Source organism: Equus caballus, chromosome 10, assembly GCF_041296265.1.
Source record: "Equus caballus isolate H_3958 breed thoroughbred chromosome 10, TB-T2T, whole genome shotgun sequence".
In the NCBI taxonomy this organism is placed as follows: Eukaryota; Metazoa; Chordata; class Mammalia; order Perissodactyla; family Equidae; genus Equus; species Equus caballus.
Genome location: NC_091693.1, coordinates 16,179,164 through 16,187,495, shown reverse-complemented (window position 1 = coordinate 16,187,495; position 8,332 = coordinate 16,179,164).

Genomic DNA, 8,332 nt, shown 5'->3' with positions numbered 1-8,332 from the left:
AATCCTACAACTTTGTGAATTTGTTTAGTAGTTCTGACAGATTTTTTGTGGACCATTTAGGGTTTTCAACATATAAAATCATCTTGTCTGAAAACACAGATAATTTTTTTCTTCCTTTCCAATTTAGATGCCTTCAAGTTCTTTTTTTTGTGATTAATTGCTCTGGCTAGGACTTTCGGTACTACGATAAACAGAAGTGGTAATGTTGACATCCTTGTCTTGTTCTTGACCTTAGAGGCAAAGCTTTCGGTCCTTCACCATTGAGTATAATGTCAGCTGTGGGGTTTTTCATTTATGGCCCTATTACATTAAGGTAGTTTCCTTCTATTCCTGATTTATTGAGTATTTTTATCATGAAAGAGTGTTGAATTTTGTCAAGTCATTTTTCTGCATCAATTAACATAATCTTGTGCTTTTTCTTTATTCTGTTAACGTGTCACATTACATTAATAATTTATAAATTATTACTGTATGCATTTGTCTTTCAAATTCTGTAGAAAATAAAAAAGTGGAGTTACAAGCCAAGATTAAAATAATACTGGCTTTTATATTTGCCATTATATTTGTATTAGAGGACTTTGTGTCTTCACATGGCTTCAGGTTACTGTTTAACATTTCAACCTGCAGGACTCCCTTTAGCATTTCTTGTAAGGCAGGTCTAGTGGTCATGAACTCCCTCAATTTTTGTTTATCTGGGTGGAAGCTTACTCTTAAGGCTTAAGGCTTCCTAAGGTGGAAGCCTTAGGGGAGAAGAGAGAATGGTGCTTGGAGAGTCGGTGCTGGCGTCCAGATTATTTTGAGCTGAAGACATCTGAGAATCAACAAATGCTGGAAAGCCTTTCTCTGAACTCTCCTTCTCTGACTAAAATCACCTCCCCGGGAGTTTCATCAACCAGAGAAGATTGACTCATCCCAGGAGAGCAGACTAGAAGCCCTCACCACACTCAGACGGACGTTGTTACAATTTCTCCCTCCCTTTCCCCATTAAGAGGTAGATAAGCTCTCAAATCCCACTTTTCTGGGGGACGCACTTTTTTCTTGATACCCCCATGCACATGAAATGAAAAATTAGTAAATTGCTCCTGTCATGCCTCTTCTCCTGTTGATCTGCCTGTTGTCAGTTTATTTTGCAGACACAGCCACTGAACCTGGGAGGGGAGAAGGAAACTCCTTCCTCCCGTGTGGTTTCTGGCAATGGGGATGGGATATCATTGGCTGGAAGGCTCTTCACACTCTGGAGGCTGCAGCTGAGAGATCCTGGGACCTCACAAAGGCAGCAAAGGGCAAGAATTCTGGGGGCCAGCCCTGTGACTGAGTGGTTAAGTTCACGTACTCTGCTGCAGCACCCTGGGGTTTGCTGGTTCGGATCCTGGGCACAGACCTGCACGTCGCTCATCAAGCCATGCTGTGGAGGCACCCCACGCAGAGGAAGTAGAAGAACCTACAACTAGGATATACAACTATGTACTGGGGCTTTGGGGAGGAAAGGAAAATGAAGGGAGGATGATTGGCAACAGATGTTAGCTCAGGGCCAGTCTTCCTCATCAAAAAAAAAAAAACCAAAAAACCTTTTCAGTTTCCTTTGGTCTCTGTATGGGGGGACCAAGCCAAGCAATATTAGTCTGTACTGTCTTTTCCCTTTCTAAATTTACATTAGCCGGAGAAAACATTTGTAAGAACTAGTCTTTTGGGTACAGCAACTCTTGTGATTTTTCTTTTGAGTACTCTTGGTTTTCATTGATCCTTTCCCTTCCAGAGATGGTCATCGTGTTCCTTCGCCTCTGTCTCTTGTGTTGTTCGTCATAAGGAGAATCACAGGGTAGAACAAAGGCATAGTTCCTACCAGCCTGTTGTTTAAGCCGGCCTCACAGCCTGGTGAATTCACGGTTCTCACCAGACTGCCCTCTCTCTGGACAAACTTTGCTGTGGGTCACCAATAAAAAAACAAACCAGGGGCCCTCCCGGTGGCGAAGAGGTTAAGTTCGCACGTTCCGCTTCGGCGGCCCGGGGTTCCCCGGTTTGGATCCCGGGTGCGGACATGGCACCGCTTGGCATGCCATGCTGTGGCAGCATCCCACATAGAAAGTAGAGGAAGATGGGCACGGATGTTAGCTCAGGGCCAGTCTTCCTCAGCAAAAAGAGGGGGATTGGTGGCAGATGTTAGCTCAGGGCTAATCTTCCTCAAAAAAAAAAAAAAAAAAGAATTAAGCCCAATAAAGAGAATCCTTGTATCTTCTTTATAGTTCTCTTTACGCATTTCTAATTGTAAAGTGACTCTCTTGGCTCTTGTCTTGGCAGAAGCATTCTGTCCATCCCCATGTCATCCAATCCCCAATACAATTGTCCCCATTGAAATAACATCAGTAGGATTGCATCCTGGCTATTGTTTCCAATGGTCATCTCTAGTGTCCTTGCCCAGGAGGAAACATTAATTAGTTGTACCATCAGTGCTCTCAAGTGAATGTGTCAAAGCCTAGGAAGAAATTCTTGGCTTTGGAGTAATTGTTCCAGTGACTGTGCTTTCTCCAGCTTCAGGTGTGCTAATTGTTACTGCATCATCGAACCCAGACATGAGGGAATTAGGAAAAACAATGCACAGCATTAAAATCAATAGTTCTATCTTTTCTAGGGTTCAGGGGAGGTAGCTGCCATCGAGTGTAATCTTCTTTACTCCTTACAGGAATGCAGCACATTGGCTTATTCATCCAAAGAAGTTTGTACTGTTCAACATGTAAGCTTTTTTTTTTTTTTTTTTTTTTTGCTGAAGAAGACTGGCCCTGAGCTAACATCTGTGCCCATCTTCCTCTACTTTACATGTGGGACGCCTACCACAGCATGGCCTGTCAAGCGGTGCCATGTCCACATCTGGGATCCGAACCAGCGAACCCCGGGCTGCCAAAGTGGCACCTGCACACTTAACCACTGCACCACCAGGCCGGCCCCCAACATGTAAGCTTTTTTGTCTGCAGCATCCTATGTTGTTCTTCCAACATCTTTGGACTTCCCAGCCAGCTGATTGGCTCTGGGTGCATCCCCGTGAGAGGTGGGACCTCTCCAGAGACTGAGACATCAGCAGCAGCCACCATCGTGACCTAGGACAGGTGCACTGACACAGACGCCGGTGGACGTTATTGGAGTTCTTCCCTTGGCCAAGAGATCAGCTTTATTCTGCGAGACTGACCCGCAGGGAGACATGGGGCATGTGACCTCATGTCTGTCTCCCCGATTCAGGATTTGGGGCAAAACTTAAGAGGTTAAGGAGAACAGGCTGGCACATGGAAAGGCTGGTGGGGCAGGTTTTGGTTGGTGGGCTTCAAACATTTAAGACGAGGTTCTAAACATTTATGACAGGGCTGTAAACACTTATGGTGGATAGGGAAGGAATTCTAACACCGGATCTTCCTGAATGAGGGACCCCTCGCTTCTTGTAAGAGTCCAACTTTCAAATTCCAGTCGTGTCCTGGTCCTTGGGTGCCCTGGGAAGGAGGGTCTCTGGTTCTGTGGTCATTTCAGTCCACGATTTCTTCTTCTGCGCACGCTCTGGCTACGTGACTTGGCAAGTTTTCTGAAATGCAATTCTGAATCACTCTGTTGATAAGAGATGGGGTCAGCTGAACTGGTCCGGGAGGGGCCGAGGTCACTGAACCAGGGAATTCTTGTTTGTTACCTTCCATGGATAATCTAGAGAAAAGCCAGACGTACTCTCTCCCTTTTTGGACATATGTGAAATCTAGTTGTAAGTTTTTTTCCTCTTGCCTGCACGTGCGCTGTTTTGTGAACGAGAGATGAGCGGTGCCTGCACTCACGCGTCCTGGAGCGGTTCCATCAGCCTGCTCTGATGGACTGTTTCCCGGGTTCGAATTCCTCCCCTTGGTTATCAAATAGACTCGTTTAATTAACGTTTACCAGGACTCTTTATCTCAGTCGACACAGGAAATGGCACAGATGGAGGCCGATACACAAGGCTTGAAAGAGGGACCCTGGGCGCCTTTCCTCCGAAGGTGACCTGGCCCAAGGGTGAACTTAGGGCCCAAGGGTGCACTCAGAAAGAAGGCCAGCACCCCCAAGCTTTGTGGGGCGCGTCACACAGGCTTTCTATAGACACTGCAACAAACCGGGAAGCCGCAGAACACATCCCTTCTTTAGTTGGAAATCTTCTCCTTGATATAAAGGGGGAGGATCCGGACTGGATTTCTTAATTGATGCCGGTGCAACTCTTCCTGCCGTCGGCTCAGAGGATTTATCTCCACTTGTCGCCTCTAATTCTGTTCAAGCTGTGGGGTCTCTGGGCAGCCTGTCCTATTGCCTCCATAGCAGGCCACCCCGACATTCTTAGGTCCTCTCTACACTCCCTGTGTCTTTCTAGTTTCCGATTCCTCACCAGCAAATCTTTTAGGTAGAGATTTGCTATGTAATTTTTTTTTTTTTTTTTTTTTGGTGAGGAAGATTGGCCCTGAGCTAATATCTGTAACCAATCTTCCTCTTTTTGCTTGAGGAAGACTGTCGCTGAGCTAACATCTGTGCCAATCTGTGCCAATCTTCCTTTACTTGGCTTGACAAGCAGGCTGTAGGTCCACACCAGGATCCGAATCCATGAACCCCGGGTCACCAAAGTGGAGTGTGAGAACCCAACCACTAGGCCACTGGGTCAGCCCCAAGATTTGTTATGCAAAATTACTGCCGCCACATGCCGTAAGAGAAAGGGGGTTTTTTATGTCCCTGCCCTCAGACCAAACCTCAAACTTCCTACTTTCCTTAATGGAGACTCATTTCGATTGAAATTCCTCTGAAGAGGACTTGACCTTAAAATGCGTCCCAATCAGTCTTTGGGCCTCATATGCAAATAGGGCCGAATTACTATTAAGTACAGAACCTTTATGCCTTGCCTGGGAAAGGAATAAAGCTCTCCCATGCGTAGCCCAGTTCTCATTCTCTCTTTCCCTCTCTCTCTCTCTCTCTCTCTCACACACACACACACACACACGCACGCGCACACACACGCGCGCGCACACACTCGCGCTCGGGGCGATGCAGGATAAGGACTTGACCTCACGATGCACTTTCCTTGACATGGGAGTGACCTTATCTTCCCTTCCTCGCCCTGCAAGATTCCGATCTCTGCCTGCCATAAAAGAAGGGAAGATCGATTCAGAAGAGCATCAAGTCTCCCGAGGGGTGCAAGGTCGAAGAGCCAACGCCCCTTGTAACTCCTCGCCGCCCCGCAGCCCCCGGAGCAGCCGCTGTCCGCGCGCGAGTCCTGCTGGCTCCGCCCGGCTGCCTTTCCATCCATCGCCTCCTGACTCGCCATGGCCCTTTGCGCTGATGTTTGGAGGGAGACGGGGAACACGGGCTCGCACGCCAGGGCGGCTGCGAATCTCCCTCAGTGTTGTCCCGAGTCCTTAAAGCTGGCTGAGACTCTGCACCTCTAGGCCAGACCCCACCCTGTTCAGCATGTTCATGTTTTCTCGCTCTGTAACTGCACTGGGCAGGGAGATCTCACGACGCCCTCGTTCTCCTTAAGGTGCTAGCGGAACACACCCAGAGAGCCTTCATGTCTAAAATTCAGAGGGTGCGAACCGCTGGCACCCGCTTACGACACGAGCTATCTCAGGGTATTCAAATACTCACCCCAAAATGCCTTGACTCAATTCTGTCCGTCCTTCTCCCCCAAACAAAAAAGCAGCTTTGTGAATTTCCAGGGGCAGCTGGGTACTGCCACCTGGATCCCTATTTTTCCTGCCCTTGTTAATCCCTTCTATGCCCCCTTCCTGGATGCTACTCTAGGGACCTGAAATTGGCCACCCCAAGATATGTCTCTTTGGCATCAGGATTATTTGAGGCTGATTGCTTGATGCTCTTCTGAATCGATCTTCCCTTCTTTTGATAAACTTCCCTGCTTTTGATAAACTGGGACACGGAAGGAGGCTCTGAGGAATGGAACTTGCCCTTTGTTAGGACACATTTACATTTGTGGGGTAAATCTCTATCTGTAAAGGGTGCCTCCCTCTCTGTACGAGGAAGAAGAAAGGAGATGACCTTCTCTCTAGAAACTCTTAATCAATGCCAAAGGCAAGGACTTAAATCTGCATTTTATTGTGCTTCTCTGGTAACCTCCTGTAACTGACTTCCCTCCCCCTCCCAACGTTGGCATGTCCTTAAAGCATCTTTCTTTAGGCTGGGAACCGATTGCAGCGCTCACCTGTGACCCCCCAGTCCGAGGTAACACACCTGCCACCCCACTGCATTCACTGAGACAGCAGACCTATTTGCCGTTTCCATCAAGAGCTGTGCTGACAGAGCAGCCTCGTGACTATTGTAAAAGGGACATTTCAATCACACGTGAAACACCCTGTTTGGGGCTATATAACCACTCTGTGCACCCCACTTCTTCGGTGCCCTTTCTTCCTTCGGGAAGAAAGGCCCTGGGCCATGGTTCCTCATAAAGCTTTGTTTAATTTTCTCTTGCTATTCTGTCTCATGTGAATTTAATTCGTTCTCCGGCCAGACGAACCCACACTTGGGAAGAGGAAATGTCTTCCTCCCCTACACTACTCAGAACCCACCTCCTGGCTCCTGGAGGCATGAACCTCCTTTGAAACTTTAAAACAGCATTTTTAAACTCTTTTATTTTTAAACTTTTAAAATAGCATAAATAAGCATTGTCCACACCCTCAGCTCTCAGCTTACCTTTTTTTTTTTTTTTTTTGGTGAGGAAGATTGGCCCTTAGCTAGCATCTGTTGCCAATCTTTCCTCTTTTTGCTTGAGGAAGATTGTCACTGAGCTAACATCTGTGCCAATCTTCCTCCATTTCATGTGGGACGCTGCCACAGCATGGCTTGAGGAGCGGTGCTAGGTCCGCACCAAGATCTGAATCTGCAAACCCCGGGGCCACGAAAGTGGAGTGCACGAACTTAACCGCTAGGACACTGGTGAGCCCTCAGCTTACCTAATTTTGGCTAAGCTCTTCACCTACACTGCCGTGAGGATGGTGGAATGGCTGCACTTATTTTAGGACGATCTTTTGCCGCTCAGATCCGTCCTGTAGCATATTTCTCATGTCACTTAGACCCTGTGGTGTCACATGTCTGTGTAGGGCGGCCGCAGCTGCTGCCCTAATTGACAAAGCCGGGGCTCTCACGTGAGGCTCCCTGGTCACCTCCATACTCCCCACGCTGTGTCTGCTCTCTTCGGAGTTCAGAGGACACAGCACCCCTCTACATGGCGGCAGACCATCTGCGAACAGGCCCCGTGAACCCACCCCTTCATCATCTTCCGTCGCTGTAACTTTCCATCCGGCTACTCTAGGGTCCCTCCCTGATGGTGGAGAGCCCGGCTGCATGCCCATGATTGCCCTGCAATGACAGAAATGCTCTCCGAGCCAGGAGAGGACCTCTTACACCCCCACCTCCAGCGATAACCCAGACTTATTTCCATCCTCTGGCGGCTCCTGCAGATGAGATTTCTGGGGAAACATAACAACGGGTCATGCCATCCCTTCCCCACGTGAAACCCTTGAAGCATCCTCTTCGCCCACTATGTAACCAGCCCATGTGGCTGGGCTCATGGCTCTTACTAGAGCTCATCGCTGGCAAGGGGGAGAAATGCCGCTACTCCCACTGACGCCAGATATGCTTTTAGAGTCGGCCAGGCTGCTGGCACAGCTGGAAATCCTGTGGATTTTTTTTTTATTGAGGTTTATAATATTATATAAGTTTCAGGTTACAGCATTATGTTTCAATTTCTGTGTAGTTTACGGCATGTTCACCCCGCAAAGACCAATTACCATCCATCACCACACACCTGTGCCCAGTCACCCCTTCTTCCCTCCTCCTTTTCCTATGGTAACCAGCAGTCCAACCTCTGTGTCTATGTACGTTTGCTTTTGTTTTTCATCTTCTACTTATGAGTGAGGTTGTACGGTATTTGACTTTCTGCCTCTGATTTATTTCACTCAGCATAATACCCTCAAGGTCCATCCATGTTGCCACGAATGGCCGGATTTCATCATTTCTCATGGCTGAGTAGTATTCCATTGTGAATAAATACCACACCTTCTTTATCCATTCGTCCCTTGATGCGCATCTAGGTTGCTTCCAAGTCTTGGTTATTGTGAATAACGCTGTGATGAACATAGGGGTGCAGGTATCTTTATGCCTTCGTGTTTTCAAGTTCTTCGGATAAATACCCAGCAGTGGGATAGCTGGATCATATGGTAGATCTATCCTTAATTTTCTGAGGAAACGCCATACTGGTTTCCACAGTGGCTGTACCAGTTTGCACTCCCACCAGCAGTGTACAAGGGTTCCCTTCTCTTCACATCCTCTCCAACAC